Source organism: Miniopterus natalensis, chromosome 10 (assembly GCF_054644295.1).
Source record: "Miniopterus natalensis isolate mMinNat1 chromosome 10, mMinNat1.hap1, whole genome shotgun sequence".
Taxonomy (NCBI): Eukaryota; Metazoa; Chordata; class Mammalia; order Chiroptera; family Miniopteridae; genus Miniopterus; species Miniopterus natalensis.
In genome coordinates this window covers 35,759,991-35,770,799 of record NC_142090.1, presented here as the reverse complement: position 1 = coordinate 35,770,799, position 10,809 = coordinate 35,759,991, and the positions used below count along the sequence as shown (strand labels likewise).

The window sequence follows — 10,809 nt, the reverse complement described above, 5'->3', positions numbered from 1 at the left end:
TGTAAAACTGAATCAAGAAGAATCAGGAAACCTGAATAAGCTAATAACAACTGATGAAATTGAAGCAGTAATAAAAAAAAACTCCCAGCAAATAAAAGCCCTGATGCAGATGGCTTCACAGGGGAGCTTTCTAATTCTTTAACTTGTAGGGTTAGTTTACTAAAAATTTTTCTTACTTTTCGTGGTAGGCCTGCAGTGCTATGAACTTCCCTTTTAGGACTCCCTTCATGTGTCCCATAGATTTTGGGTTGTTGTGTGTTCAGTTGCATTTCTTTCCAGGAACTTTTTGATTTCTTTGTTGATCTTATTGGTAATCCATTCATTGTTGAATAACATGTTATTTAGCCTCCATATGTTTGAATGTTTTTGAGGGCTTTTATTGTATTGATTTCTAACTTCATGCCACTGTGATCCGAGAAGATGCTTGATATGATTTCAATCTTCTTGAACTTGTAGAGACTTTTTTTTGTGTCCTAACATGTGGTCTACCTTTGAGAATGACCCATGTGCACTTGAGAGGAATGTATATTCTGCAGCTTTGGGGTGAAATGTTTTGTAAATATCATTTAAATCCATATGATCTAGTGAGTCATTTAGAGTCACTGTTTCAATGTTGACTTTTTGTCTGGAAGATCTATCCAGTGAAGTCAATGGGGGTTAAAGTCCATGACTATGACTGTATTGCTGTTGATCTCTCCCTTAAAGTCCTTAAGGTTATTATTGATAGGTCCTTATTTATTGCCATTTTAATTCTTTATTTCTATGTTTCTCTCCCTATTTCTTATTATTATAACAGTCCCTTTAACATTTCTTACAGTACTTCTATTTTTATTTCTAATTACAGCAGTCCCTTTAACATTTCCTGCAATGCTGGTTTGGTGGTGATAAACTCCTTTAGCGTTTTTTTTTTTTTTTTTTGGTCTGGGAAGCTCTTTATTTCATCATCCACCTTGAATGATAGCCTTGCTGGATAGAGTATTCTTGGTCTCACATCCTTGTTTTGCATTACCTTGAATACTTCATGCCATTCCCTTCTGGCCTGTAGACTTCCTGATGAGAAGTCAGCTGACAGCCTTAAGGGGGCTCCTTTGTAGGTAACAGATTGCTTTTCTCTCACTGCCTTTAATAGTCTCTGTTTGTTTTGAATTCTTGGCATTTTAATTATGATATGTCTAGGCGTGGGCCTTTTTGTATTCTTCTTTCTTGGGACTCTCTGTCCCTCCTGAATTTGTGTGACTTTTTTATTGACCAGGTTAGGGAAGTTTTCTGCCATTATTCTTCAAACAAATTCTCTATCCCTTGCTTATTCTTTTCTCCTTCTGGTATTCCTATAATGCGAATATTGTTATGTTTCACGTTGTCCCACAGCTCCCTTAGACTGTCCTGCTTTGTAATTGTTTTCTCTTTTTGGATCTCTCATTGAGTGATTTTGTTCTACCCTATCTTCTAATTTGCTGATCCAACCCTCAGCTTTCTCTAACCTGCTGTTTAATCCTTCCAATGTATTCTTTATTTCTGCTACTTCGTTCATCATTTCTGACTGGTTATCATTCATAGTTTCCATATCATTTTTCATGCTCTTGAGCATCCTTACAATCAGTATTCTGAACTCTATATCTGATAGATTGCTTATTTCTGTTTCATTTAGCTCTTTTTCTGGAGACTTCTCTTTTTCTTTCATTTGGGGCTTTTTTTTCCCCCCCCGCCATTTTAGCTGCCTATTTGGGTTTGTTTCTATGTATTAGGTGGGCCTGCTAGGACTCCCATTCTTTTTGGATGGTCTCTGGTGCAGACCACTCTCAGATGTTATTTGTGACTGGCCTTGAGTACACTGGAGCTATCAACAACCTTCAACTTGAGGTCCTCTCTGTTGGTGCTGGGTGCATTTGGAAAGGACCAAGATGCACACCAAAGTCTGCTTTTCCAAAGCCTGGGTCCATAAACAGATCAGGCAAAGACTCAAAGCACTCTGAAGCCTGCTCCTGCCTGCAGGTTGATTAATTTAATTCTCTTAATGAGCCTCAGGCTATAGAAACTCCACAGGGTAGGGTGAGAGATTTTTAAGCAGGGTGGGGCAATTGCTTCCCCTTCATTAAAATCTACTTGGAAGGTAAATGTCAGACTCTGCAGTATGGGTGACTGACTTGGCAAAGGAATCCAGAGGGGTGCCCTCTGAGCTCTGTTTCCAGAGCTTACAACCCTAGATTTTCCTCACACAGCTCCAATCCACTCTGCCCTCCTTTTGTTGAAGCCCAAGGTGAGTGTCTGCACACAAAACTTTGTGTGTTGGCCGTTTAAGAGGGTGCCTGTATTTCCAGCCATTTCTCCCAGGTAGACAGAAAACTTGTTGCTTTCCACAGCCAGATGTTATGTGGGCACCTTACTCAGTTCTAGTGCTCTTGGTCAGGAAGCCCAGCCTGGGGTTTAGGCCCCAGAGTCCTCAGTGGGAACCCCCCACACCTGAGATAACCCTCTGGACTTTTAGCTGCTGCCTGTGGGAACCTATCCAGCCCTCTTGGGCCTGTGCAATTCCTACCAGTCTCTACACAGTCTCCACTTTTTCTCCTTGGTATGAGGGTGCTGTCTAGATCATCTTCAGTTGCAGTTGATTATTCAGGGTGGTTTTTCTATATTTTAGTTGTAATTCCAGTTTGATCCCAAGAGGGTGTCAGTGTAGCTTCCACTCAGTCTGCTACCATCTTTAATCTTTGCACTTTTAACTGTTTTAGGGACCTCCATATTATTTTCCAAAGTGATTATACCAATCTGCATTCCCACCAACAGTGCTATAGGGTTGACTTTTATACACATCCTCACCAACACTTATTGTTTGTTCACTTGTTGATGATAGCCATTCTGAGAGGTGTGAGGTAATATCTCACTGTGGCTTTAATTTCCATTTCTCTGATAATTAATTCGTTCATCATCTTTTCATATGTCTATTGACCATCTGTATATCCTCTTTGGAGAAGTGTTTATTCAGTTCCTCTTCCTATTTTAAAATTAGATTGTTATTTTTTTGATGTTGAGGTTTATGAACTCTTTATAAATTTTGGATATTAAACCCTTTATTGAATGTACCATTGGTAAATAAGTTTTTTTATTCAGTTGGTTGCCTTTTTGTCTTGTTCATTGTAATTTTTATTTATTGATTTTCTTTTTAGTTTGATGTAGTTCCATTGGTTTATTTTTTCTTTTATTTCCCTTACCCAAGGATATATATCCAAAACAATATTGCTAAGAGAACATCAGAGATTTTACAAACTATGTTTTTTCTAAGAGTTTTATGGTTTTGAGAATTACATTTAAGTGATTAATCCATTTTTAGTTTATTCTTATATACAGTGTAAAAGCTGGCTTAATTTTTGTTTATGTATCTGTCCAATTTTCCCAACACCAGTTATTGAATAGACTATCTTTACCCCATTGTATGTTCTTACTTCCTTTGTCAAATATTAATTAATCACATAGGCATGGGTTTATTTCTGATCTCTCTATTCTGTTTTTTTCTGTTTTAGTGATCTATATGTTAGGGTTTTTTTGTGTATTTTTAAAAAATATAAATTTCTGTTGACTTCAGAGAGAGGACAGGAAAGGGAGAGAGAGACAGAAACATCAGTAATAAGAGAGAGTCATTGATGGGCTGCCTCCAACATGCACCCTGCTGGGGACTAAGCCCAAAACCTAGGCATGTGCCCTGATCGGAAATTGAACCAAAATCTTCTGTATCATAGGTTGATGCTCAACTACTTAACCACACAGGCCAGGCTATGTGTCAGTTTTTATGTCACTATTGTGTTGTTTTAATTACTATAGCCTTGTTTTATAGTTTGATATCAGGTAGCATGATACCTCCAACTTTTTTTTCCTCCAGATTGCTATGGCTATTAGAGATTTTTTTGTTGTTCCATATAAATGCTTGAGTTATTGTTATAGTTTTGTGAAATATACCATTGGTATTTTCGTTAAGAATTGTATTGAATCTATAGATTGCTTTAGGTAGTATAGAAATTTTAATGATGTTAATTCTTCCTACATGCGCATGGTATATGCTTCCATTTATTTGTATCTTTTTCAATTTCTTTCTGCTGTGTCTTATCATTTTCTTAGTACAGGTCTCTTACCTCCTTGGTTAAATACATTCCTAGGTATTTTATATTTTTGATGCAATTGTAATAGGATTGTTTCCTTAGTTTCTCTATCTGATCGTTTATTATTGCTGTATAAAATGTAGCGTAAAAATGAAAGATTAGAAGCAGTGGAAAAAATGAACACTACAAGAAAAAAGAAAATTTTTGTGGATAAACTGGAGTTTCCTTGGTCTGTAGAAGAAAAGGAAGGGATGATGGGTTTTAGTTTTTCTGCCTGTAACAGATAATATATGACTAATAGTAATTCCTTAAGCAAGTAGAAAATGAGAAAAATTTATTAGTTTAATACATACATAACAAAAGAAAATTTCCTGAGCTGAATAAAGAGCTACATATGTAGATTTAAAATGATTTTCTTATATTATAATGCAAAGTTGATTTAAAAAAAGAATTCTGTTTGGACAAATCTTGGCAGAAATGCTTCAATTATAAAGAAAAAAAGTTTAATTTTTTTTAAATATATAGAAACAACAGTTAGGCTGGTCTTAGGCTTATTTGCAATTCTCAATAACAGAACACACCTAAACAATGATTACAGTGTAGTAAGGGAAAGTTTGTGCCCTAAAATTGTATAGTATTCAATCCAAGCCGTGTTATGTTTGAAAACAATGAGATAACACAAGATAAACAAGTTTAGGAATAGTAAAATGAATATAGGAACAAATAAACAAACAGTAACATTGATAGGCATAATGTCAACATAAATGAGAATAAAATTAATATTGAAAATTCAAAATTTATGTCATATATGAATAATATGATAAAGAATGAGCACTTAAATTTGTTAAACATATAAATAAATGTAAATATTTATTTAAAATCAACTTAAAAATTAAATACCAATCGACTTTTCATAAGTGAATACCATGTGATGAAAACAATATTAGAAATAGCAGTATTTTTTTCCCTAGCCAGTGTTGCTCAGTTGGTAAGAGTGTTCTCCCTATACTCTGAAAGGTCATGGGTTCAGTCTCCAGTGAGGCCTAGCACAGGAGGCAACTGATTAATGTTTCTCTCTCACATCAATATTTCTCTCTCTGTCTCCTTTCCCTTCTCTCTCAAAAACAAAACAAAATCCTTGTCCTCAGGTGAGGATAAAAAAACAAAATAATAGTATTTTTTATTTCTAAAATCTCAAATTATATCAACAAAAAACATGAAGTGGTTCAATAATGAAGTCTAAGTATAATAAGTTTATTGATTTTATTAAGGAGGGAATAAAAATATGCATTAGTTTTTCACTTGACCAACTGAATAAATTTGTTTTTATATTTGTGTTTTTCTTTTGTAGTATTCAAATTTAAGAGCAAATATCAATATAAACTCAGAATTTTAAAGTTACATGTATATTTTTAAATTATATTTCTGTGGCTTGTCTGAAAAAATGGTCTAGAAGCTATGACATCTCAACATCAGTGAACATTTCTATAAGCCAGATCTTGGTTTCTAAGTACCACACCCTACCACCAGAAGGAACAGTGGTCTCTTACAGAAACCAGATTCCATATCTGAGGCAGAGAAAGGGCACCTTGTGCCTGAAAGCTAAGAACCTGAAAGACTCAGAGATCAGTGTCAAAAGATACAAGATCTTTTTTTAAAGGTGTGTATAAACCCTTTAGAACTTTCTTATCTTTCTTTCTTTTAATTGATTTTAGAGAGAGAGAGGGAGAGAGAAGCATCAATCAGTTGTCTCCCACCTCTACCAGGTATGTGTCCTGACCAGGAATGGAACAGTGACCTTGAGGTGCACAGGACAATACTCCAACTAACTGAGCCACACCAGCCCTGCAAGAGACAAGATCTTCACTGGTCAGATCAAATATGGGTCAACTTAAGCTAAAAATGAACCTCCCAAACACCAACCGCTGAAATTTATTGTAGTGTACTATGTTAAAATCACTTGAGTCCACAGTAATAGGTGTCCCTATTGACCTTATTTGCCACTATAGAGGACTATCATAGCTGCTAAGGTGCCTCTCCTCCAAAGATGGCTTCCCTGTGAAAAATGCTTTCTGATACTCATGCCCTCTTGGTGTGGGTGCTGTCATCAGTCTCCATATCAGAACCAAAGCTTGGGTGGACTCCAACTGCCTCTATAAAGACTTAACAGTGGTACCCTGAAGAGGTGGTCTAGATGCTGACCACCCCTTGCCCTGGGTCTTTCCTCCCCAGCACTGGCCTTCTGCCTGCCTCATGCCTCTAGCTGTGCTGTTCTCTTGAATCCAAGAGTCTGTGATGGATTTTAGTTGACCTAAGTTAGCAGTGTCTATAATTAATTGGCATTTAGGGACAGGATTATGGGATTGGCTTGTGGTTGTCTCAGCCTGGACTTGTGTGCTCAGTACAGATCTGAGGGCAACACTAGGCTCATAGAATGATGCTGGGTGTGACTGGCTGTGTCTCAACCAGGAGCTGGCTCCATTTATGGGGACTCAGGACAAGTGATATCCCGTGTGAGACATGGACCTGGCAGATGATCACTCATGAAAGAATAGTCTTTAGGGAGAAAAAAATGAGAGCAAAGATTGGAGCCCTTTCCCGAACTTGGGAACTGGTGTACCAGACTCTGAGCCCTAGAGTTTGTCCAGGGAAAGGACTTTAATCTGTGGCCCCGCTGCCCACTCACCCCCACCCAGTGTGGCAGCCCTAGTCTCTAGCCATCTTAGACACATCTCTGACTTCTTCCAGGCAGGGAGGCAGACTGACTGAGCCCCCTGCCGCCACAGCTGCAGCTTCTTTATCACCCTGTAGGCCTTCACAGCTCCCCCCCCCCCCCCCCCCGCCAGGATCCGCTGTAGGGCCACTGAGGTGGATGGAGGCTGGGACACACCACCAGGTCTCAAAAGCATCCCCAGCATCAGTGATTTCTTGCCGGGCTGGCTGATGCTCACGCTCTTCCTGGGCTTAGAAGTCAGCTGGGGGCAGGGGCTCCTGCTCCAGCCTCTCCGCTACCTTTTCCTCTCTTTTCTGCCGGATTCTATACACTCGCTGCTTCTGGAATGCACCTTGGGCTGCTGGTCATCCTGGTTCTTGCTGAGGAACAGCAGGGGCTGGGCCTCTTGCTCCAAGCACTGGATGTAGACCCCACTGGACTCCCACTTCCTCTGCTTGAACTTGGGGAAGGCGATGTCTAGATCCGCTTCCCTTTCTGAAGGCTGCCTGGGCCTCTTTCTTCTTTTTCTTGTTACTGACCGGGGTTTTTCTTTTTCTGGCGGCTCCTCGTAATCTCACGGAGCTGGAAAGGAATTTCCTGTTCTTTCTGGTTCTTGGGCTTGCAATTCACCTTCTTCATTTTGTTGCATGGCCTGGGCCAAAGGCTGGAGCACTGCTTCCCCTGTAGCTGCAGCCTTGGACCCTATGGCTGCCTTGGGTCCCCAGGTCAGTCTGTACCGGGTGGGCCCGCTGCTCTGGCTCCAGGCTCCCACCACCTGCACACGCGGCAGTCCCTGTTTGTATGTTTTTGAAAAGATCATTATCACTACCATTAAAATATAGAATATATACCTAAAAATCTCAAATAAAACCTAATATACAGTAAATTCCTTAAAAAGAGACAAAATTCAAACACAAGAGTTCTAACATCAAGCCTCCTTTGTTTAAATGCAACAGTCAAGAACATCAACAACAAAAAATTGTATAGCTTCCATAGGTATCCATGCAAAAATCCTGACAAGAAATGGGTGGCATCTGGAATGGAACATCTGAGTGGGTGATCTAGAGAATCTTGAATCCCAAACTCTCTTTGAACCCTTATAGTTGGTAGATGTGATCTCTTTCTTTTTGTTAAAGAAACCACTTTTCAACTGGCAAAGACTTCAGCTGAGGCAGAAGCCTCACAAAAAGATGTCCAGACCTTTAAGGAGATCAGCCAGCTTCCTAGTGGCAGATTGATTCCGTTAAATCCCTTCTACCAATTAGATGGGAATGTCTTCTACCCCAGCTGTGGGTATGTCTTTTTTTGCTTCTCCTATCACTGCCATAAAATGGCTTACAAAATGCCAGATATACCACCATGGGATCCTTCAAAGTGCCCTGGACCAAGAGACTGGTTTCATGACAAAGAAATTGCAAAAACCAGTATAGGATCATAAGATCCACTCATGGTATCTCATTGCTCAGACAAATGGAATATTGGAGTAGCCTGTTAAAGGTTCACCTAATGGGTCTGCTTGAGGACAATACCTTGCAGATTGGACACCATCATCTATGTTGCAGTATGTGCAGCAAACTAATGGCTGACCTATGGAGCTATAATAACACTATTAGAATGCATCAGTCTAGGAACTCAGAGGGGGAAGCAGAATTGGCTCTACCCACTTGTAGAATATTATATTCTATATTAGATATTCTAGATCCCCAGGATGGAGTAGGGGTAGACACTTCCACTGGGATACAAAGTATGGGGTTTCTTTGAACTTGAAGCTATGACTACCATTAGGCCACTCTGGGCTGGGGGTAGTTTACCCTGATTGCCATGTAAAGGTTGCTGCTACAATGGAGCAGGGGTATTCAGTGAAATGTATCTTGTTGCTCCTGTGTCTGGTGACTTAATCAAATGAACATTTATAGCAACCATATCCCAGCAAGGACAAGGCAACTAAGGTCACAGATTTATCAGTGAACACCTGACCAGCAACCTAGAAGTAAGGAAAATGAAGTGTGAGTGGATGAGGGAAATGGTGAATAGTGATTATGGCCTTGGGACCAGATGCAGCAAAGGGAATTGCAACCTATAACTTATTGCACTAGTTTCCAGAAATCAGTTTTTGAAGAGATTAAGTTGGACGATAACCCTGAAAGGGACTCTAAGGCTGAATGAATTGATGAAAGGCATGGAGAGATCTGAGTAGTACAAGGGGGTGGCTATGTTGCTCCCTTTACTTCATATTCTCTTGCCATTTTTCCCTACTCTAGACACCTGTGCAACAACCAGGTCTACACAGGCTCCAACCAACTTCACCCAGGTGCAACCTTACAACACAACCAGCTTCACCCTTACAACACTGTGCTTTGAAATATCAGCCACATATCTCTTGCTTCCTGTCCTGGGGCTTCTCAGGCATTATTGTACGGGATGCTCAGGGGAACTAAATTAGCACTCATGCTCTGACAACCAGAAAATGCAGGAGGGCAAAAGTGGCAGAGAAACTTTTACAAAGAAGGGAAGGAAGCTGGTTAAGTGATGCTTTCTTCTTCTCATGGCCTGAACAGACAGTTCTAAGAACTATGCCATAAAGCTCAACAGAAGGACCCATGGGATCCCATAGGTATGCTCAACTTTACAAGGCATTGGTTTTCTTTCTTTTTATGTTCACTTTCTCTTCATGCTTGACATCTCATTGCCAGATAAACTACCTGCCCACAAATCCTTATCTTGGGCTCTGCTTTTAGACTAAGATGCTTTAACTGTAATAATTTTATTTAGAGACCATTACATTATACAATACAGCAGTTCTCAAGCTTTTCATTGTCAGGATCCCCTTTTACTCTTAAAAATTGATGACCCTCAATAAACTTTCTAATGTGGGTTATATATATTGATATTTACAACATTAGAAATGAAAACTTGAAATTTTTACATTTATTTATAAATTTATTGAAAATAACATTAGAAATCCATTTCATGTAAATATAAATAACATTTTTAATGAAAAAGAAACTATATTTTCTAAAACAAAACAAAACATTTGTAAGAAAAAATAGGACTGTGTTACATTTTTGCAATTTTCTTTAATGTCTGGCTAAAATAAAAGACTTTTGGAGTCCCATAGCTGCTACTGCTTTCAGCCTTTGTAATATATTTAGTTCAAGTAATTGATTAAAACAAAAACCACCACCACCCAGCCTCACAGAGGTATGTAATTGGAAAAGGAAGGGGTATTTTAAATTTGTTTTTGTTTGTTTGTTTTTTAGATAAGTGGGTATTTTTCTTTGATGTAACACCAATATTCAAGAAGTGTAATTTCTTTAAAGTTAGTTGTAATGTGGAATCTGCACTTTCATCAATAAATTTTTGTTCTCCATTACATTAAAATAGATTTCGTCTATCTTACCCTTGAGTTTATAGAAAATATATTGGTCATTGGACAATAGTGAGTCAATGAGTTATACAGATGTTTTAAATACTAACACATTTCATTATACAATATAAAAAACACACATTTGTTAAAAATCCACTGATCACATAAAAAAAACCAAGCCTTTAATAATTGGGAAGCTTTCAAGCTCAATGTGATATGTATGAGTTTTCTAAAATTTTAATTTTTTTTGAAAATTTCAGTTTAATCATTTAATTAGTTGTTTTTCTTAAAGTGACAGACTCACCTCATTCATTAACAAGAAAATGTTTGAAAAATAACCAGTTCTGGATAACTATAGTTTCAATTGTTCTTTTAAGTAAACATGGTGTTTCATAGAAAACTTGGATAGATCAGCTAACAATCACACAAGTATTTTTCTTTGAGACAACCTTCTTACTTCTGTGGGCAGCCAAGTGTTTTATGTGTACTTCCCATGTCACTACAGAGAATATTAGAAAGGCTGATTTTCCAAGGCTGAGATTAATAAGATTAATTATTTTTACTGCATTACCAAAAACATTCATATGTGAAACTGGCATTTTAAAAAATTGCGAGTGTGTGAAGGTGAAGGGACTACT

The 10,809-nt window shown here is 38.2% G+C and overlaps 1 pseudogene; it reads right to left on the bottom strand.

The window, feature by feature from the left end:
* Positions 1–6,724: 6,724 nt before the first annotated feature.
* LOC148092231 (coiled-coil domain-containing protein 137 pseudogene) lies at positions 6,725–10,480 on the bottom strand (annotated as a pseudogene).
* Between the last annotated feature and the right edge of the window lie 329 nt (positions 10,481–10,809).